General features: G+C 38.0%; 1 protein-coding gene across 1 annotated transcript in view; it reads left to right on the plus strand.

Annotated features, from left to right (window-relative positions):
- The first annotated feature begins 3,311 nt into the window (after positions 1 to 3,311).
- Vsig1 (V-set and immunoglobulin domain containing 1) overlaps positions 3,312 to 23,143 on the plus strand; it is a 43,155-nt gene continuing 23,323 nt past the window's right edge. The window contains exons 1-2 of the mRNA XM_036175227.1: positions 3,312 to 3,423; positions 9,343 to 9,428. The gene's annotated coding sequence lies outside the window, so the exon portion shown is untranslated. The remainder of the gene's footprint in view (positions 3,424 to 9,342; positions 9,429 to 23,143) is intronic.

A 23,143-nucleotide genomic window follows, 5' to 3' on the forward strand; every position in this document is an offset into this window, starting at 1 on the left:
TACAAGCATTATTCTACATATTTTCACTTCAACATCTTTCTGCCTAGTATGTTTCTTCCTGGGCCATCTCTTTCCTTTGAAAAGCTTCCACCAGTTCTTCCTGTGTTTCTGAAAAGCCATGTAGTGTTTATTCTACTGTTTTGTCATCTCCTGTCTACTCATTTTTCTCCACTACACTGAGTGGATAAGCCTGACTCATAAAAGCATGTAAGAAATATGTTTGGAAAATGAATAAATATGTTATCTGCTATATGCAAACATGTACCCAGAAAAATACAGACATTTTCCTTTCTCTAGCAACTCATACATTTATTCAGTAACAATTTTGAAGAACCTGTTGTGTGCTGTGGACTGTTCTTGGTGGGGGGATACAGGACTGATCAATACCAGAAAACATCTGGGCTCTCACACAACAGTAAGATTCTAACCACAGTATGTATTATAATGTAAAATGACAATGAAACCTATAAGGTGAAAAGGTTTCTAATAAGAAGGTAGAGTTTGCAGGTGAACTTTCAGAGAGAGGAGTTGGGTCAGGCTCTTTGAAACAGGTAACACTTCAACAAAGGCCTGAGGGAAAGGAGGGAGCCCATCAAACTGCTAGCTGAGGAAGGGCATATCAGGAAGCAGGAACAGCAAGTCCAAATGGCCGGAGGTGTGAGCATGTTTATCACGTTTGAGGAATAACAATGACATCAGATTGGTTATGGAAATGAGAAAAGGGTAGAGTGGTTGAGAGAAGAGCTGAGAGAGAAAATGAAGGGTAATACCATGTTACCATCAACCTACCCAACCTGCACTGAACACAAAGCCTAGCTGAGTACTGGGATAAGGAATGTTTACCTTTCTAGAATACATGGTATTGGCTCCAGGGAGATATGCACAGGCCCAAACAGTCTTCCCTACAGATAAATGTTTCCCTTAGATGTCTCCTCACCCAGAATCCTCAGGCAGGCTCTCAGATGTAAGTACCACAGCAGAGCAAGAATTGTTTGCCTTGGGAGGACCATGAGCTGGTGGAGAGTTGCCAAAGTTCTTTCCTGCTGCTCAGGACTGGGAACGGGTTATGTTACCTCCACCCGGTTGGAAAGGGCTCCAGACTTGTTATTCATCTGATATGCTGCTATATAGAAGAAGTCTCAAGTTTCCCACTTCTATACCTACTCTCTCTCAATAGGTCACACTAATAGTGAGGAGACCCAGGTTCTAGGTCCCCAACTTTGCCTCAGCAACAGGCTGTGAGCCTCGGGACAAATGTGGCAGTCTGTAACATGAAAGTCCTGAGCTCTGTTTCATGTCAGGCCACTTGATTTCTAAGCCTTGCCTCAGGCTGCCCCACCTGTGGCTCAGCAAAGCTAAACTGTTTATTCAAAAGCAGAACAGAAACTGGGCTTCAACTGAACTGAACTAGTCTTTTTTCCTAAACTTCCCCCTTCCTGGCTTCTCTCCTGCCTGTCCTGACCCTCCCATTAGTTATGTCTGACTAGGGGTAATACCTAGGAGCCCCCAGGCCTGCAGACCTGTTATCATGCCTCAGTCATTCATGTAGAAAGCAGAAAGAAATGTATCTTTCTGGAAAGTGTAGGATACAGACTCTTGAGACTGTTGGAGTTCCTCAGGACTCCCCCTCAAGATCAGTCAGGAGAGGAAGCTCACTGCCTGGGAATATGTTTTACCAGATGGTTGTTCTAAAGAGAAACTTGCTCAATGTAGCAGTTTGCTCTGGAACAAGCTACTGTGTAAAAGATTCCCGAGCTGTGGGTATTTCAGGCCTCGAGGCACAGTTTAATCCACTAAATGAGCATATGGAGGAGGACACAAGTTGTCAGGGCCTGACAACTCAGTAGAAAGCCACATGTTCTTACTTGGCTGCTCTCAGCTCTGGGCTTCCTCCTGTGCTGCGACTGCAAAGCACTATGGGACCCATAGGCCCGTCTCATCTGAAGTACTAAACAGAGCAGAAAGACACAAGACTGGGATGGAGTAGGCTTTTGCAAGTGGGGTCCTTGTGTAACCCAGTGGTCCAGAACCTGGAGTCAAAGACATACCTCAGTTGAGGGAAGAGGACAGAAATTTCTTTTATACTTTTAAGAGTTAAAACAGCCTGTGAATTTGGCCAGGTCCAGGTTACAGACTCAGATAGCCTTTTTTGTGAACTCTCTTTGTAAATATTGGAGTGTAGTAGGAACCAGGATGTCCACTTTACTTTAAACCATGAGTCGTGTGAAGTGGCATAGGTAGAAGCACCAAGAGCAAGTGGGGTCTGTGGGAGCCATGCATGTCTCATCTAAAGTTAGCAGCCACTATTCAGCTACACTCATCATTGCCGTGTTCTAGTCTGCCTGGATGACACATTTCTGTTTCGTTTGTTTGTGTGTTTGTTTTACGACAAAGATCTCTTTCCTCTGTGCATGTGTGTGTGTGTGTGTGTGTGTGTGTGTGTGTGTGTGTATGTGTGTGTGTGTGTGAATGTGTGTTGAGTGGTATGGTTTCATGGGGCACAGGCTAGCTTTGAACTTGTTATGTAGCCAAGGTTGACCTTGAACTTAGGATCTTCCTGCCTGTATCCCCAAAGTAAAGGGGTTTGTGACCCCATTCCCAGTTTATAAATAATTTTTAAATTATTACAGAGCTTTTGGAAAGGCCATATGGAAATATACTATGGGAGAATTTTTAAATATATACATATAAAAATAATTTAAATGTCGTTGCCCTATATCAGGGAAATAATACCCCTACTAGACACCACAGGCTAACAAGTAAAAAGCTAAGAGCCAGGAATGGTTTACCCTTCTTGGAACTGTTGGCCAGTGAGATCCCATAGACCTCCAACTACAGAATATACCACATACTTGTGCTGTAGAACATGGAGAAATCAAGCTTGTACATATCTGGAAGTTTCATCTCTACTGCCCAGCTTTCCATAGTGCTGGAAGATGTTATGAATGTTCTGGAAGATAAAATAGTCACACTTACCCAGTCACAACTAGCTTGGTAGGATGTCCTCACTTGTGCAGTGGTGACACAAATGTCATGAGAGGAACCAACTACTTTCTGATTTGGACTTAAAGCCTGCTCCACAATATGAAACCCAAAACATACACCATTTTCAGAGCCAAGAGCCTATGACTAGACAGATCATACACTCTATGGAGAACCTAATACTACTATTTTTTCTGCTAAATGGGCATATATTAAACTGACTCCCAATGACTTACTGTTATAACCATAAATTAGTTTGTCTCTCAGCCCTCATCAGAGTCACTTCTTTTTACCATAGGTAGCAGTTAACACAGAGACCTACAACTGATCCCAGTGCAAAGAATAATATAGAATGCTCAGCTCTGAATGGACATTTATATCACACACCTCCTTCAAGGCTCAGAGATCATCATGGAAGAGGAAGTGGCAAGACTGTAAAAGGTAGAGGCAGTTAATGATTCTAAGGAAACAGTATTCCATACATGACACAGCATGTACATGAAATCACAGTGGTGATGACAGCATGCTCAAGCCAGACCAAATCCTCAGTGTAGAGTGGGGAGGTGGGCTCAACGTCTCACTGCTAGTTGAGGCAATTGATAGCTGTTGGAAGAGGGAGAGCTTGTTTTGTTTAAAGGTGTGGCCCCTGGTATGTTTTCCTCACTCACAGTTGATGGTCACACACTCAACAGTACATAGAATGGACAAATTAGGCTCAGTGTACTTACAACCATAAGGACACAAAGTTGGGAAAGCAAGGAAGAAAAGGTGGATCTGGGAGGAACTGGGGAAGGGGTGAATATGATCAAAATATAATACATGAAATTCCCAAAGAATTAATAAAAATTCATGCTCGAAACTGAATCTGTTGCTTTTAAATGCTTTATGAAATTGTTCAATTGCATGCATGTGTGTGATAGATTCTGGTTATACTTACCCCTCTGCCTCTCTTTCCCTTCTCTTACTCTCACCAGCCCTTCTTCCTCTGAGTTGCCTTTCCACGACTTTGATATGTTGTTTTGTTTTTGTTTTGACTTTGTGGCCTGTTGGCTCTAACTGGGCCTTATATTAAGTGAGATAACCCAGGTCCAGAAAATCAAACATTTTTTTTAGATTACTTTTAAAATTTAGTGTACAAAGTGATGGATTTTATCATGGCATCTTCCGGACTATGTGTCATTATACCTTTTCATTGCCCCCCATGCCTCCTCCCCATTTCAACTGGCTCCCTTCCTTCCATCTTGGTATCCCCTTCTGCTTTCTTATCCTTTTATTCTAATATCCACAGAGGAAAGGTATTTATAAGAAATATTAGAATTTCTCACATTTCTGTGTTGGTAATTAATTGTATTTATAATTGTACAACAACCATATTGATAACACCTAGTACCTGTGGACACTATTCTAAGCATTTCACAAATATCTTCTTTTAAATTCTTGTGAAGTAGCCCTTGTTACATCTTAAGGATTAGGAAAATGAAGGTCAAAGATGTTAAGTAAGTTGCCCATGGCTCTTCAATTGGTGACCATTGTGCTCTTTGTCACTTTACTATGCTGCTGCTTCAAGCACAGCAAAAGCAAAAAATATCCAAAACTAAATACAGTCACTGGAGAGGCAGCTCAGTGAATAAGTTCAGTTCCTGTTTTGCCAGCACTAGGGCCTGAATTCAATCCCTGGATTCTATGTGTCTTAGTTTAGGGTCACCATAGCTGGGATGAAATACTATGACCAAAAGCAAGTTATGGAGGAAAGGGTTTATTTCACTCACAGCTCCATATAACAGTTCATCATTAAAAGCAGTGAGGACAGGAACTCAACAGGGCAGGAACCTGGAGGCAGGAGCTGATGCAGCGGCCATGGAGGGGTGCTGCTTACTGGCTTGCTCAACATGGCTTGCTTAGCCTGCTTTCTATATTACCATTAATACCCCTTTTATTAAAAATAGATTCTCTTTCATACAATGTGTACTGATTACAGTTTTCCCTCCATCTACTCCTCCAAGTTCCTCTCCACTTCCCCTCCCATCCAGATCCACTCCCTTTCTGTCTCATTCGAAAAGAATAGGCTTCTAAGAGATAACAACCAAATATAACACAATAAAATATAGTAGGATAAACTCAAAACCATCACATCAAAGTTGAACAAGACAAATCAACAGAAGTAAAAGTGCCCCAAGAAAAGCATAAGAGAGACTTACTCATTCACATATTTATAAATCCCATAAAAATACTAAAATAAAAGCTATAACATGTATGCAGAGGACCTGGTGCAGACTCATGTAGGCCCTGTACTTGCTGCTTTGGTCTCTGTGAGCTTTGCTCAGCTGATTTGGAGGGACTTGTTCCTCTGCTGTCCTCCATCCCCTCTGGTTCCCACACTCATTCCACCACCTCTTCTGCAGGGTTCCCTGAGCTCTGAGGAGAGGACATCCCCAGCCTGCTTTCTTAGAGACCCCAGAACCACCATCCCAGAGATGACAGCACCCACAATGGACTGGGCCCATCCCCATCAATCACTAATTAAGAAAAATTGAATTTAATTTGTATTTACAATAATGTTGTTTTTTTTTATTATTAAAATAATCCCCAAAAGTTAAGAAAAGATAATAAGAAAGAAAATGCAATACAGGCCTGCCTACAGCCTCATCTTCTGGAGACATTTTGTAATTGAGATTCCTTTCTCTCAGATGACTTTACTTGTGACACAAGTACCACCATGTAAAAAACAAAGGGCACAGTAGTATATGTTTGTAATCCTAGTGTCAAGAAGACAGAGACAGGCCAATCTCTGAGGTTCACTGACCACCCAGGTTAGCCAGCTAGACATATTCCAGACAACTGAAAAACCCTGTCTCAAAATAAATAAACAAAAAGGCAGTCAATGCCCATGGAATGACACCTAAGGTTAGCTGATGGCTTCCACATTCAAGGGAACACACACACACACACACACACACACACACACACACACACACACACACTCACATTCGTGCACACCCCCTAAAACCTCCACAATGCAGAACTAACATCCAATATACAAACCAATCACCACCACCACCACCAACAACAAAAAACCCTAGGCCTTTTGTTGATTATCTCTCCTTTAAAGTAAATTCAATGGAATCCACCAACTTTGCTATTTTCTACTGCTTTTGTTTGTACTTTGTGAGCTTCTTCATGCCTGAATCCCATCCCAATATTTTTCATATTTTTAAGATATTCAATCCTGGTTTCTTTCTAGGACTTTCACATAAGTGATTTTATCTCTTTGCCTGTTTATTCCTGCCCTCAGAAATGCTACAGCTCTATCTCTTCTTTGTCGTCCATTATAAATCTCCGTCAAAAACACTGCTCTGATCTGACTATTGCGTATTGTACGTGTATCGAAACAACACATGGTACTTCATAAATATGTATAGTTACTATGTGTCAGTCAATTAAATAATATCCTGTTCCCTTCCTCCCAGAATCTCTTTTTCCTGCCAGGCAGATTTCCATGGAACTCATGCAAAAATGATAATTGGGTATCACCAGCATCTCTTGATACAGACCACATTACCCTTTTTGTACTTAATGCTGTCTGTGTCACCCAACAAAGCCTATCACAATCCTCTATTACTTAGTATTAACCTCTATGCTGTGTGTATTTGGCAACAATGTAAGCTTGGGAAGCAGGTACTGTATATTTGACTACATGTTTTCCTGTTTCTTTCTGGGCACCAAGAGGTCTTAGAACATAATGGGGAAAGGCATAAGCTTTGGATCTGTAACACCTGAGCATAAGTCCTTGTTCTGCCCATGGCAAGTTATGTGACCACTGCATATAAAATACTTACCCAGGTCACTGTCATCTAGTAAGCTGTTATCACTGGGTAGCCTGTAATGTAGCTCGGATACCCTTAACCAACTTGTTCAGTTGTGAAATGTTTCAGTATTTTCATTTCAGTTTTAGCATCTCCAGTTTTGAAGATTCTTTTTGATCAGGTAGGACATTTCCAGAGAGTATTGTATGTAACCGATTCAAACATCAGGCCCCACACTCATACAGTAGAACGTGATTCTCCATCATTTGACTTCTCCTAAATGGAAACAGAGAGGGTGGTCTAGGATGCCTTTGTGTTCAATATGGATAAGCATGTGCATGTATGTGTTGTGCACGTGGGTTCTGTGCAGCTACTCATATGTGTAATTTTTTTCCAAAGCAGACTTTATGGCATGTGTTTGTACAGTGCGTCAATACAAATTACTTAGGAGTGGGCGTCCCCAAACACTTTAATGTACACAGCCAGTTGAGTCACACTATCGGTTAACATACAGTTCCTGGTACTAACCCTTTCCAGCCTCTCTACTATCGCTAGGTAAGCAATCTCAGACTACTCAATGGAAGCTGACTCATTCTTACTGTTAAAACATGATTTGCCAAAGAACTTTCTGCATAGTTCTTCCCTTTGGCACAGGAAACAAATAGTTCCCAAATTCAACTGGACAGGAACCCTCATGGCCCTCTTTAAATATACACCTGAAGTCCCCCTGCTTCATAGTACAATTATCATTTTTCTAGAAGCTTCTGGAAGAGTCTCAGTCAGATACCCAGAGTATACACTTGAAAACTGCAAGTTCATGTTAGGTTCATTACTGATAGGAATTCCAGACCTTGTACGTGTGCACAGCAGGGCAAGGCTTACTCTCCTTGTATAGCAACATCACAAAATTCACTTGAGAGTTTGATTTGTTGGAGTTCTTACCCTGAAACTTCCAGTTTTGTTGTTGATACAACTAAAAATTACATAGTACTTTTTATTGTTTGCAAGGCAAACCAGTGTTAACCTGTTATTATTGTTGGGACTGATTATGTTAAAAAAAAAAAACAAATATCAAATGCATCTAAATAAGTGTTATCCTTCAAAAGAGTGAGCTTGAGATACCATGAATATGAAAAATAGAGTTCACCATACTGCTTTAAAGCATTTGGTAGGTGCTAATACCAAACCAGGTCCTTAAATCACAGTGATTTAACCACAAGTTAACAGCACCTGTTCGAGAGTCAGCTGACTTTGGAAGCCCTGGCTCTGGCATTTAGATGATTATTGAAACACCTTCTTTGGAATCATTCAACAGAAATATAATATGTAGGCTCTAAGCACTGACAATATAATACCTATTCATATAAAATTTAAAACTAAAATACAAGCCATAAAAATATATTTTAAAAGTCCCATAAACTCTGATTTCTTCATGGTAACTATTTTGGTGAAATAAACACTACAATGTGAAAAGCTCTATTTTAGCTAAGGATGTCTCACTCTCATTCTTTTGTTTCTGTAGATCTTTGTCTCTTTGATTCACATATAGCTTTCATAAGAATGGAATAGATCTCTTATGGAAACCTCAGATTGCTTCGGAGCTCACAAACCAGTCAAAGTAACAGACTACTGTAATCACACCTCATTTATTAACTACAAAACATCACTACTTGCCTTATAAATGAGACTTAACTGTTTCCAAAGAGTAAATCTCATTCGTGGGATAATGTTTGAACACTATCCAAGACATTAGAATATTTAAAATTGTTTTACTGTATCTCATAATCCAGAAAAATAACGTTCAGATGGATTAAACCCATATTCATAAATTTTTCCATTTATAAAGTAGTTCTTATACATTAGCTGTGTGTCAGGCACTGTTCTAAACCCTCAGAATAGTGAACAAAACCTGTGGATTCTTATCCTTCTGATTCATACATTCTTGCTGGTAAACTAGTACAGTATCCCCTTCTTGTTAATGGAAGATACGTTCTGAGACCCTGATGAGGCCTGAGACTGCAGCTACTAATTATATGTATATATATACATTATATATACACACTCTATTTTCTCCTATACATGCATACCTAAGACAGAGTTTAATTTATAAATTAAGCTCAGTAACGGACTGATTAGAAGTAACAATTAAAATAGAATAATTACAATATAATAAAAGCTATTGAATGAAATTTTTTATTTCTAGAGTTTAATATTTAATAGTTTTGAGATATGGTTGACCCTGAGTAACTGAAATCATGGTGCTGATGGGGGAGAGGGGACATAGAAAAGGGGAGAGTACTGTATGTTAGAACAAGTGAAAAGATCCAGCATGATTGGAAGTCTGATGAGAAGTCAAAATGGAAAATTGTGTGAACAACTTGTAATCCAGTACTCAGAAGACCCTCAGATGCAGAAGGGTCATTGAAAGTTTAAGACTGGTCTGGTCTACACAGTGAGTTCCATGTCAGCCAGTGAGTAAAAATGGACACCATGGGGAAAAAAACAGTTTAGCCCAGACTAGAAGGTAATACAGGAATTTTCTCTGTTTATATCCTAGAACGAATGTTCTAAAAAGTGGGAACTTGCTTTATGGGCTGGTGACTCCATAAGGAAAGTGATATAGCTGATGCAGAGGAGTGAGAGGTAAGTATGGTAGATGAGGTCACAGAGGTGATGGAGTTGGTGAGACAGGAATTTCAGGGTCTTTAAAATATTCTAGTTTTTTTTAATTTAAAAAATTTTAATATTATGCTTTATTTAATCCAATGGATTCCAGATATTATTTCAACATGTAATCTGTTTTGTGTGCTGTACTACAACACATCTCAATTCAAACTAGCCATTTTAAGAATGATTGAGGGTGATTCTCAGCATTAATCTTGGGTCTACACAGGCACACAGACACATATGTCACATATATGACTACACACATGAAAAATGGAAAAAGATTTAAACAGTTCCTAGCCACCTTGCAAGGGTTCAGAATCCATAGCTCTGAGAAAAACAGAGAAAGCACTAGACTTGATTTAACTTGGAACCGATTTTGCTCCATCAGCAACGTAGAACATATTGATGGAGGCACAGATGAAAGCGTAAGGCAGTATCACGTTGTAACTGTGATAACAGTGCAAATGAAAAAACTTTCTCATAGTTAACAAGGCTTTGAGAAACACCCACCCTGTCACATTCTTGTTAGGTTTAGGAACAGTTTCTGGTGGACAAGTTTGTAGTCTACCAAAAATTTAAATACCAGTGTTTTCTCATTCAGCAATCCTTCACAAAGAACCCAATCTACAGAAACAATTATACAACCTATAGAAACCTAATTGACAAAAATGGTCATATGAATGGGCAAAATATAAACTAAAGATATTCCTTCCACCATTGTTTATAGTAGTAAAACATGGAAATGATTTATTCTATTATTAATTTTCTATTGGTATAGAAGAAAGTATAGTATGCTTATACTATGAAATATTATGTAGTCTTCAAGACAAGTAGGGCAGATCTGAAGATGTAATTGGACATAAAGACAAAGATAATAAAGATGCTTTTTATGTAGGAAAATCAAATTATAGAGTCATATGAATAACAAGATCAATTTTCTGTTAAAAATCATTGTGCGTCTCTTGAAAGGAATATGTTTCTAGGTTTTGTTTGTTTGTTTCTTTGAGACATGCTCTCAGACTCTTGCCTAGGTTGGCCTTGAACTCAGAGAAATCTTCTCATGTGCTGGGATTACAGGCATATGAGCTATTGCACCCAAGTTCATTGTGTGTTTCTGTGTGAAATTGCATAGAAAATGCTAACAGCCTGTTTTGAGGATGAGGGAGTATGAGGATGAAATTGAACATGTGGGTGAAGGACTAGTGGTGGGATTTTCTTTTGTACATCCCCTTTTTTAGAAATTCCTTTGCATTCTAAATGAATTACTTTTATAAGTTAAAAATGAGAGAGTACCTTTCTGAATGGAGACAGAGGAGGACTGGATGGGGGGTAGATGGGAGGTGGGGGGAGGGAATGGAAGAAGAGGAGGGAGGGGAAACTGTTGTCAGTATGTAAAATAAATGAAAATTTTTAATAAAAAAATGAGGGAGTAACAAAGCCACACTTTTCTGAAAGTTCCCGTGAGAGAACTCGTCAGGCAGTAGCACATTTGTTACAATATAATCAGTGTGCCACTGTGGAGTGTGATGGGAACAGCCTCTAATATACACTGTGTGGCCTTGGGAAAAAACACGATGTTTCTGAACTTCAGTTTTCTCATGTAGAAAATGTAGATACCTGCCTTACTTGTTTTTATCTCTAGTCATGGAAAGAAAATGGAAAAGCAGTTTAAAAATTATAAAGCCCTCTAAAAATGTGAAGACTCATATTTTATGTGCCAGTTAATGGACCACTTCTTTTGAGCAGTGGTCAAGCAACATAAAAATTCAGTTCCAAGTAGGTAATTCACATGATTTCCTAGAGTTTAATGGAACTCCTAGGTTTTGTGTAGCAACAGTACAGCTATTTTATTTGAATGTTCCAGAGTGTTTTGTGTGAACTATCCTGATACAGACAGGTTTACTCCACTTCACTAATCTTAAAACCAACTACTTTAGTCATGTAGCATTAGTCAGCAAGCTTTTCCATGCTTAGTGTCTAGCATTCCTCTATGGCTAGGTGACTAGATATCCAGGTTTGTCTGGGTCTGTCTCAGTTTACCCTGACCATCTCCTATAATTTTCAATAATGCCCTTTTCATTGCACCTAGTATCCTAGTTATAATGATCAATGCCTTAGGGTTTCTATTGCTGGGATAACAAGATAACAACAACAACAACAACAACAACAACAACAAAAACAACCCGAGGAAAGTGTTCTTTGGCTTACATATCCCAGGTCACAGTCCACTGGAGGAAACCAAAACGGGAATTCAAGGCAGGACCTGAAGCAGAAGCCATGGAGAAATTCTTCTTAGTGCCTTGCTTCCCCTGGCTTGCTCAGTTTGCTTTCCTATACACCCTAGGACCACAGTGGTCTGTGCACCCCCCACATCAATCATTAATCAAGAAAGCGTCATGTAGGCTTGCCTGTAGGCCAAATATGGAGGCATTTTCTCAGTTGCGATCTCCTTTTCCCAGATATGTCTAGGTTATTGTCCAGCTGATACAAACCAACCAGGCAATCAGTTATATTGACACTCTACTATGGTCACATATGGAACATGGGAGGAAACAGAAAACTCCTGGTTGAAAACCACCATACCTAAAAAGAAGACTCGGTGATGAATTTGAGAGGAAGGGAGAATGTGGGGGGGAATTAGAGTGGGGAGTAATGGGTGTGGAGATGATGTAAATACAGTACTCATATATTGAAATTCTCAAAAAGAAAGAAAAGAAAACAGAAAATGGCTAAATCAAGACAAGCTCTCTTTCTCTACCCCACCCCCATACCAATAGAAATGCCAATGGTTTCTAAATGAAAACGGTGGGTCTTTTGGAGACTTCTAAAAGCCAAGGCTTAACCAGGCCTCATAAGAACTGGTGAAGGCCTCCAGAGGACCACCCTACGAGTTGTCCTCTGGTGCAGAAATTCCCTTATACTTTTTATCCTCATTGCATTGATTAACTCTCATGATCTGAAATTTATTTAGAGGACAGAAGCAATTGATCATCAAATAGTGAAAAAAAGGTTGCAAATTGTTCATTGTTATCTCCTGCCTTGAAGCTGGGATCTTTTACAGAAGGGACTGTTTCCTGGAGGAATACAGATAGAAAGAAAATAGAAATGTGGAGTATGAGATATCTGCGGAGTGAATTTCCCCTTAATGACAACCTAGGAACTCAAGGGACTGTGAAGGTGGGCTCAGAAAGGAAAGGAGGTATCAGGGACATGCAATACTTATTTGCAGAAAAATGTCTTGTGCACAGTTCCTGCCTTGAAGGGGAAAGCATGTTTTAAACTCTGCCACCTGCTATTTCTTCCCTTTCCCCCCATTCTCTATTGCCTAATACCCAGAATTAGGCTGCTTCTCAAGTAACATCTGCATAGGTCTGGGAATATGACTCATCATATTGCTTCTGCAATAATAATGGATTACTGGGTACATTTTTGGACACACTCTTAAGTTATGACCTTCCTGTATAAGGACTGATCTTTCTCTCTTAAGGGTCTCACTCTCCCTCAAAGAGCTCACAGTCACTGGATTTAGATGAGACTCAGTTAATAAAAAGGAAACTACAGGGAACAATTGAGTATCAACTGTCCAATACTGATTGACTCCAAACAAAATGTAAATTTATGACAGAGGTATCTCAGAGAGGGCTGGCATGTACATTTACAAAGTCTAAGGATATGCTTAGACATCAAAGTGAGGGAATAGGAAATTCTGAGGAATGGAAGTCCTTAAGGTTTGGTGTCAGACATGGGTGTGGATAGGCAAAGTCTGGAAGGAGGAGTTAGGTCTGATAGATGTGAAATGGTTTTCTGAAGAGGGAGGAATTCACTTCACTAAAGAAAGATGGAAGTATAATAGATTTTTGTAAATTAAAGTTCATAAAACATATCATTTGAAATGAGTGCTTTTCATCTGACTAAACACTTTGAGCAATAAATTTTTGCAGCATTCATTGTGGCTATAGTTCAGATGTAATGAGGACTAGATCATGAAAAGCTGGGAATCCAGATGCAAGACTCTAGGCTTGCTGGCAGTCCATGGAGAATGTTAATGAAAATGCAACATTAGAGTTGGGACATTAGCCTGAGACTGGTATACAGGATGAAGGGGGAAAAAGTCCAGAAGAGCATTCAGGAGGCTGCTGCTAAATCACAACGGAAGCAGCAGATTGGAGAAGGGACAAACTTGAGAGTCACTGTAGAGATAGAAGCAGCAGGACTCAGGGAGGCCCTTAGGTTTCTCAGATTTACTTAAGCATGAGAGGAACTCTGAAATTCATGCTCACATTTTCCCATGCTCTTCTAGTGAACCTCTAATTTCTGAAGAAACCCTGTAGCATCTATAAAGTAACTTAATTCTGCAAAACTGCAGACTCACCTAATGGTGGACTTGGAATATCTATTCACTAACCTGATTTTGCACATTAGGTTAGTGAGTGTTACTGTGTTTCTAACTTTGGAGACATGAGAATGGAATTTTACTTCCAGCTTTGATAGAAGTGGTCTTTGATACTGGTGGTCCTTCAAAACAAAACAAAACAAAACAAAACTGATGTGCCTTGAATTTGTTCCCATAGAATGAATACCTTTTTACTTCATAGTCCTTGGGCCCTCCCTCTGAACCTCAAATCCCCAGAAAGGCCTGTATCACCAATTTATTAATGTAGTTTATGAAAGGTACTTAGTGGATCAATGCTCTAAGACTTTCGTGGAACTATGTGAAATTAATTAGCCTTGTCAAATTTTATTTGTATAACTTCTCTTCCAACTATATCTTTGTGGAACTATTTGAAGTTAATTAACCTTGTCAAATTATATTTGCATATGTTCTCTTCCAACTATATCTTCTCTCCTCCAAGTACAAGTTTTTAATAAGGTTGATTTTAAACAATGAAACCTAAGAGAATCTGTACAAAGAGCTGGAAGAATTTAAATCCACGAGTTTATTATTAACACAGTAGCAAATATATCAAGGGAACACACCCAGGGAAAAGTGTTTCAAATAAACACAGATCTGCTCAGAGAGAGGTCTGTACCCAATAAGCAAGCTGGAAAAGGCCTATTTGCTCGATGATGCCCAGCAGATAAGCCAGGCAAACCTCGGTGTGATTGAAGAAGCCCATTTGAAACTCAGCCTAGTTCAGGCAAACTCCTGACTGGCACCTACTGCTCCAAGCGATTCTAAGAATGATGGTGTTCACATTTTGGAAGGTCTTTCTGATCTTCAACTGCCTTGCAGGTAAGGAATGGAGCTAACAACCACCTACGGCAACTGGAAGTTGAATATCTCTTTAGACTAAAAGTGCAAATTTTTTACAAAAATCTTCCTCTCCCAGACTTCCAAGAGATTGTGATTAGCATGCTGGTTATTTTCAGAACTCTTGTTTAGCAAATATGTTCTGTGTTGATGATTGGGAGGCCAGTCTGCAGTAAAATTGGCTTACACAGCTTCTGAAATGTGTTTCCCAGTTCCTTTGTTTTCCCGTTTTCGTTATTTAGTTCGAAAGGTGAACAAGTGAATTTACTCGGAAAGCATAGTTTGTGCTTAAAGATAAGATTTCTGTTTCAGTTCAGTGTTTCCCCTAAGCTGGGGCTCCAGACTACGTGAGCATATTTGTGCAGAGAGGAGGGAGGGCTCATGGAGGGAGTACTCAGTTAGCGAAGATGTTCCAGGAAGTGTAGTTTTTTGAGTTGTAGGAATGTATTGCAGAAATTATACAACTGAATTGTCATGTAACAATATGGTTGATTTTAGGGATCTGAGTAGAACAAAATCATTTTTAGAGCCTCAAATCCCGGTGTTTATTAAGCTCAGGAGACGCAATTAATTTGGAAAGTCCCGTGGCTGAGTTTTTAAAGCTAATGCCTTGTATATTTTGAATCTGTTCTGATGGTAAGTTAAGTTTATGGTAGCTACAATAATATTGTTTATCAAACAAGGGGACCTCTTTTAAGTCATGAGTAATGTTAGGCTGTCATTAGCATGCAATTTTATAAGCATATTTAATGATACAAAAACATGCTCAAGATAAAGTATGTAAAAGTCAAGACACACAACATTAATTATAATAAATTAAAAGAAGATAATATAATAATCATGATTACTTCTGGGTGATATTTTATTTCCTTGATTTTTATGATTTGGAAAAAAAACACTAATTGTAATACTGTCTTGTGGTTAGTAGTAAATCCTTGAATATCCATTATTAAATGTTTAAACAAAGATGTTATATGGAGTCAGAAGTTACCAGAAAGCAATTTTGAATTTATTCCATGATCTATCCTGGTCATAGAGCTGGAAACATGTTACTTAGTTACTTTACTTTAGAGTTTTGTTTCTGTTTAATAGGTGAGGAAAATCTTCTTGGTCATTTCCTTCCGTTGTTAGCTAGTTGGGTCAAACCATAGGTTTTCTGTACCAAACCTCTGTGAGCACAACTTTAGTCAGCATAATTCTTTATGTAAAGCCTTATCCAGTTCTATATTAGACATAGGATCACAACAGATACACGAATGACTTTTACTATAAGTATTACACATATATAATTTTACTGATGATAAATATAATGGATATTCACTGTATTTGAGAATATGGAAATTTATAAATAAAAATATAATCTTACCACTCAGATTTGAGTCCATTATCTATTTTTCTTTATAAGAGTGGATATTACCCAGTGTCAGGCTGTGGATCTCTCTGCATCTGCTTCCATCAGTTACTGGATGAAGGTTCTATGATGACAATTAGGGTAGTCACCAATCTGATTACAGGGGAAGGCCAGTTCAGGCACACTCTCCACTATTGCTAGGAGTTTTAGCTGGGTCATCCTTGAGGATTCCTGGGAGTTTCCCTAGCACCAGGTTTCTCCCTAACTCCATAATGGCTTTCCTGGAGTCCAGTGGAAGAGAGGGAGGAGGGATTAAATGAGCAAGAGGGGTCAAGATCATGATGGGGAAATCCACAGAGACAGCTGACCCGATCTAGTGGTAGCTCACGGGACTCTGGACTGACAGCTGGGGAGCTTACAAGGGACTGAACTAGGCCCTCGGAATGTGAGTGACAGTTATGTGGGGCCCCTGGCAGTGGGACCAGGATCTGTCCCTGGTGCATGAACTGGCTTTTTGGAGTCCATTCCCTATGGTGGGATACCTTGTTCAACCTTGATGCCGGGGTGGGGGGAGGGAGCTTGGTCCTGCCTTAACTTGATATGCCAGGCTTTGTTGACTCCCCATGGGAGGCCTTACCCTTTCTGAGGAATGGAGGGGGGTTGGGTTGGGGGAGGTGGCAGAAGTAGGAGGAGGGGAGGGATGGGGTTGGTATGTAAAATGAAAAAAGAAATTTTTTTTTTTGGAGCTGAGGATCGAACCCAGGGCCTTGTGCTTGCTAGGCAAGTGCTCTACCACTGAGCTAAATCCCCAACCCCGAAAAATATTTTAAAAAAGAATATATATTACATTCAAACGGGGCCTATATCTTGTACCTCATTTTTCTATTATTTAAACAATGCTTTAGCATGATGTTGGGATCTTGTAACTTTTAGTAGATGGCCAATCAGAGTGAGCCATAAACACCTGGGTATTTTTCTTAATTAATGGTGTGATTTTGTTGTTGACATCACTGTTTGATGCTGTATATTTATGCATATATGTTTTAGCTGGCCCAAAGCAAAATCTGATAGCACAGCAGGTGGCATGGAAATGGGGTGTAATATAATATCATCTGCTGTAGTCACATTCATATGGAAGGCATATAAAGGAAGATTTAGGTAATCTATGAGTGTTACTTACAGAGATCCAAGTCACTTTACTGATCCCGAGTCATTAGTTGATAATACGGCTGTAGGAAAACTGAGAATGTCTTTATAAAAGTACAGTTCCATGCTCTACCTGCATTTGTTTCCTAAAAAGGCTATTTTTTTTTTGTATCAGGCATGTCACAAGGAACCTAGTAAACATGTTTAAAGAATAATTTGCCACCCCCAAACCCAAGCATCTGTAAATGATTTTCATATTCACATTTAAAATCAAATTTCTGCACAGCTAATCAGGAAGACGTTATTTTAATCAAAATACTTTCAGTGATGTCTAAGGTCTTACTTTAATTTCCATTTCAGCAAAACTAATTTTAGTTAAAACTTTCTTTTGCAAAATTGATGCATATCGTTTTAGCTCCTTGTGATACGTTGTCACCTGTTGGAAAGATGTGTCACCCTTATTTTCATTTAATGGAGGTATGCATTTCAAAGAAGTAATATATTTGAATGTTGGTTTTGAAATCAAACACAAAAATTGTGTGATCATTTGATTATATTATTTTTTAACTAAAAAATGAAGCAACTTTACATGGAAGGAGATAGAAATGAAATCATTTGAAATGCACCAAATAAATACATCCAATTGGGTAGTATTTTTGCTGTGGCATGGTAGTAGTCTAATCTTCCAAATAAGCAAGGACCACATTGTAGGTAATAATGAATGAATAATCATCACCAAAATGGAGCACATTTAAACTCTTTAGAATGTTGATTAATTTAAGCATATGCATCTTGAATTCTTTTCCTTAGATGGTAAACACTTATTTTTAGAAGCAGTCATGTACATTTCAACCACATATGCAGTTTTGCTTTGTTTATTAATTCAGTCAAGTCAATGAGAAAGATTGTAAGCCAGGGTTTTGTTTAAATTGGGTATTAATCTTTAGCCTGTAATTTATTCACAATTTGGTTAATGTGTGTATTTTTATTTTCTCAATTTTAAATATTATTTTCAATATAAAGTAAATTTAATCCAAAGAAAGAATTTTTTTTCTCCTGATACTCACAGAACTACTTCCTGGTTAGTACTACATTTGCCCTGTTCATTATCTGCATGTGACTATCTAAATTTAAATTAATTCCAGCTAAGTGAAATTATAGCATGACTTCATCAGTTTTCAAAGCCACATTCCATGTGAGTAGTGACTACTGAATTGGATGGGGTGGAGACAGAATATTTCAATAGCCACCACCATCTTCATGATCACAGAAAGTTCTGCTGGACAGTGATGAGCTAGAGGGTGATCTTAGATGATTAAATAATATGCAGTAACAGAATGCTTTCTTTTCTTTCTTTCTTTTCTTTGCTTTTTTTTCTTTTCTTTTTTTTACTATCCAGATCTTTATTTCCAATCATACTCACCAATCCAAAGATATATGGCTGTTTCCAGAAGTGGTTTATTTTATGTACAAGACAGAAAATAGAGAAGACTGACCCAGGCTAGGAAAACACATTTGTGGGGCTGTTCAAAAACCAAGTGAAAGAATGGCCAGATGCCAAAAACTGTGAAATTAAAGTGAATGAGTTAATTAATAATACTTAAGTTATAACTAGAAGCTAAATACCCATGAACCCACAATTCCTGAATAGGGCAAAATTAATGATAATAGAAATCATTTTGATATTCTGAGATTAAAAAAACACTGTATCAGAGGTCCTGAGTTCAATTCCCAGCAACCACATGGTGGTTCAAAACCATCTGTAATGCCATCTGGTGCCCTCTTCTGGCCTGCAGTCATACATGCTATATACATAATAAATAAATAAATATAAAAAAAGAATTATTTAAAAAAAACACTGTATCATCTGGGGATATATTTATTTATGTTTCTTGTCCTAGAATATCAAAGTGATTTGGGCAGTTGCATTTCAGGGACTCAGTTATTATGATTTCAGTTGTTTGAAATCTCTGCTCTATTTAGCTATTGCCATTCTACTCAACTAATCCTATTTCAAGGCTATGGAAGATTCTTGCTATACTTAATTATATGCTTTGCAATATACTATTGATGTTAAAGAATACCTGAAATGTGCACATTTCCTCTAAATTATGTACTATGTTGTATAGATTAGTATGGTGCATTTAAAAATAGATAAAATATTGATGTTTAGAGTGTTTCACAAAGCACTAAAGTATCGAATTTCCTTAAACAGATGAATTGAACAATTGTACCATGAAGAAAGTATTTCATAAAGTTTTTACATCTATTTATTTATTTTATGTGTATGAATGTTTTACCTACATGAATGCATGTGTACCATGTATGTTCCTGATGCTGTAGAGGTCAGAAGAGGGTGTCAGATTTTCTGGAATGATAGGGATGATTGTGAGTCAGCATATGGGTGCTAGAAAGGATACTGGGGTCCTCTTCAAGAGTAACAAATGCTCTGAACCACTGATCCATCATTCCAGCCCCCATGAAAGATGCATTTTAAGAATATTGATGGTTCTTTAATTAAAATATAAGAAAAATCCATTTGTGAAGGCTCATCAGAAGTATAGGTACCTGGTTTTTAGACTCTTGTCAGTGTTTTATTTTTCCAGATGTTTTATGTCATCAGATTTTTTGGAATATTCCTGAATCTTTTTCTCCACTTGTATTACTGTCATCTAAAGGCAGTATTTGCGATGGGATCATTTAGGGATTGACTTGTCTCTCTCTGATGTCCTGGGATCTTAGTCCTCCTAAATTTTGTACATGTTTCTTCTCACCCTTAAAGAGCCACTTTGTACAAACAAGATTATTCATTAGTTCTTAATTTACACTTGGGATTTTAAACACTTGCTTCTGTGGTGATGTAGCTGCATTTTTTAATGTTCATTGGTCTGAGCAGAGTTTCTTCCCATGACGTCTTTCTCAATCATAGCTCCTTAAATTTCCCACCAGAGCATAATCTTCCAGTGCGAAGGAATAAAAGACATGTTCTCTGTCTAATGCTGTTGTTGATACCTTGATACCTGAAATACTCTGTTTTTTTTTAATCTTAAAAAATAGATCTAATTCTACTTTTTTTGTTTGTTTGGTTGGTTTTTGTTGTTGCTGTTTTTCAAGAAAGGGTTTCTATGTGTAGTCTTGGCTGTCCTGGAATTTCCTGTGCAGATTAGGTTGGCCTCAAACTCAGAAATCTGACTACCACTACCTGCTGGGATTAAAGGTGTACACCACCACTGCCCCACTTCACCTCTAAGGAAAAAAGAAGATAAAAGTGTTTCTGTCTCAGGCATGTGTATTAAGTGTCTATTGTGTGAATGAGTTTTATATTGTCTGAGAAAACCAAGTTATCTTCATTATTATGCTCTCTTTTCTTATTTACTTCTTTACAAACTCAGCATTTTGTTTATCTATCAAATCCACTTCTACTAAATCAATTTCATATTGCATTCAGGCATTCTTCTTGTTTCATTGATTTCTGTAGAGCAGAGAAATAATACACCTACCTATGGTTCACTTTATTACAGAGACTTCTGGAGTATGATGTCCTTGAACAACCAAACATACAATATATTCAAAATGTTAAATCTCACAACATTTTGTGTTGTGTAAATGATGTTCCCTGATAAAGTTTATATTGATGCATGTCAAAGAGATGAAAGCCAAACTGAATGAGCTCTAGCTAGCCAGTACTGGGACAATTTGAACAGATTCAGAGGGTTAGTCTATTATCATTATAGCAGGAAGCAGCGAAGCATGGCACTGGAGCAGTAGCTGATGGCTTTACATCTTGATCCACAGGCAGCGGGCAGAGAAAAAGATACCAGGCCTGGCATGGACTGAGGTTTTTATAATGAGGTTTATCTGAAAAATTAAACACTGACATCAGTTCCACAGCTATAAGTGCTGATGTTTTTCGTCACTGTGTTAAGGTTGGCCAATGCCTGAAAACTATCTGTTTCTCAGAATTTGAGAATTAATTATGGTGCTGAATATTGGCAATATGGGTAATAAAATGGTCTGGTGATTTTGCTTTGCAATTGTTATTGTGAGGCAAAGTGAAGTGTTCTTAAAAATGTCTCATTTTAAAGTTTCAAAATATTGTCTGAATTCCAATATGTAATTTCTGCACTTTTATAGATCTTAAATTAATACAGACATATGTGTCTATTATAAAAATTGGAAATGTTTGAATCAGATTTGTATGGCTTCTTTCATTGACTTTCATTCACTACCACTCTGACCTGTGCTAGAAATGGCTTTCTATTGCTTTGACATGGCAGGCGGAGATTGGGACTCTTGTTCAACATTGTCTCTCCAATATTTAGCATAAAATTTGATGTTCAACTCATTCAGAGTTCTAGTTAGCCAAGAAATGTAAACTAAAAACCTATTGCATATCAAAGTGACCATAGCTAGTATAGTGTGTATTTATTTGTAAAAAAAAAAATTGAGATTATAATTGACTTATATTTCCCTTCCTCTAAACCCTCCCATATTTGCTACCCCTCTCTCATTCAAATCCATGGCGTTTTTCTTTACTAATTGTAATTATAGAGTATGCATTTCAAAGTGGCTAAGAGAATACATTTTAAATGTCCTAATTACCAAAAAATGATAAAGGTGTTAAATGATGGCTACATCAGTTAATGATATAATTACTGTGTAATGTATCAGAACATCAAGGATACCACACATGAACCCCATGTGTACAAGTACCTTTCAGTTAATTTTAAGTTGAGAAACAAGGAAGTCAAATAAGAGTCAGACGTTGCAGTCATCTCTTTCTCTGAAGACTTCTTTCTGCATTGCTGGTGATCAAAATCAGGGCTCTGCACATGCTAGGCAAGTACTCTACCCCCAAGCCGAATTTCCAGTCCTGGAGACTATTTTAATTTATAACTTCACCCTCAGTTTTCCTCTACTTTGAATTATTTTGAAGTAAAATTAGATTATTTGTCTTCCCAAGAAACCCAAGTGGAAATTATAGAACTAAAAAAACTACAATAATAAAAATAAGAAACATGCTGGCAGCCTCCGTAGTACAGCAAAGATGACAAAGAATGGAATCTGTATCTAGTGAAACTATCTGTCACAGATTAAGGGAAAATAATAATGAGATTCTCAGTCAAAGGTGGAAAAAATATCTTCACCTAGCAGGCGAACCCTTGAAGAATGGCTAAATGAAGTATTTCTGAAATAAAGAAGCTGATGAAAGGAAGGGTCTTAAAGCATTATGCAGATAGAAGGAACAAAAGAAATGGCAGAAATATGAATACACACACAGACACAGACACAGACACACACACACACACACACACACACACACACACACACACACACATATATAGTTGTCCGCTTTAACTTATGAGTTCTGTATATCATATGTGATGATTGAAAGAAAAAACTACATCATTCTCTTATACCATTATCTTATACTTGAGACAATGACATTTAAATGTTGAGAAGGTAAGTGGACCAAAACTTAAGTGAAATTTACACTTATCACTCCAACTAGTAAAATACTGACAGCAGTAGATTGTTATGCTTCCCATATTCATCATGGTTTGTTTGGTCTTTTATTTTGCAGTGCTGGGAATTGAACTCAGAGCCCTTGTGCAGTGTTTTAAATGACATCTTCTTGCATAAACCACACAGCCCACCAATAGCATAATGGACATTTTCCTCAAGCACCTACAAAATATAGACTGAGAGAGACCACATAATTGGCCATCCAAACTTAAATTTAAAATAAGTGAAATCATACAAATCATGACATCTCAGTATAATGCGACCAAACACAAATCAGTAATGAGAGCACGAACTTGTAGCTCAGAAGTATAGTGCCTACTTAGCATGCACAAGCCTCTGTTTTCTGGCTTCAACACCACAAAAATTTACTGAGGTTCCTCAAAATGATTTCTCAGTGTACAATGTTTCTACCTACAT

Source organism: Onychomys torridus, chromosome X, assembly GCF_903995425.1.
Source record: "Onychomys torridus chromosome X, mOncTor1.1, whole genome shotgun sequence".
Taxonomy (NCBI): domain Eukaryota; kingdom Metazoa; phylum Chordata; class Mammalia; order Rodentia; family Cricetidae; genus Onychomys; species Onychomys torridus.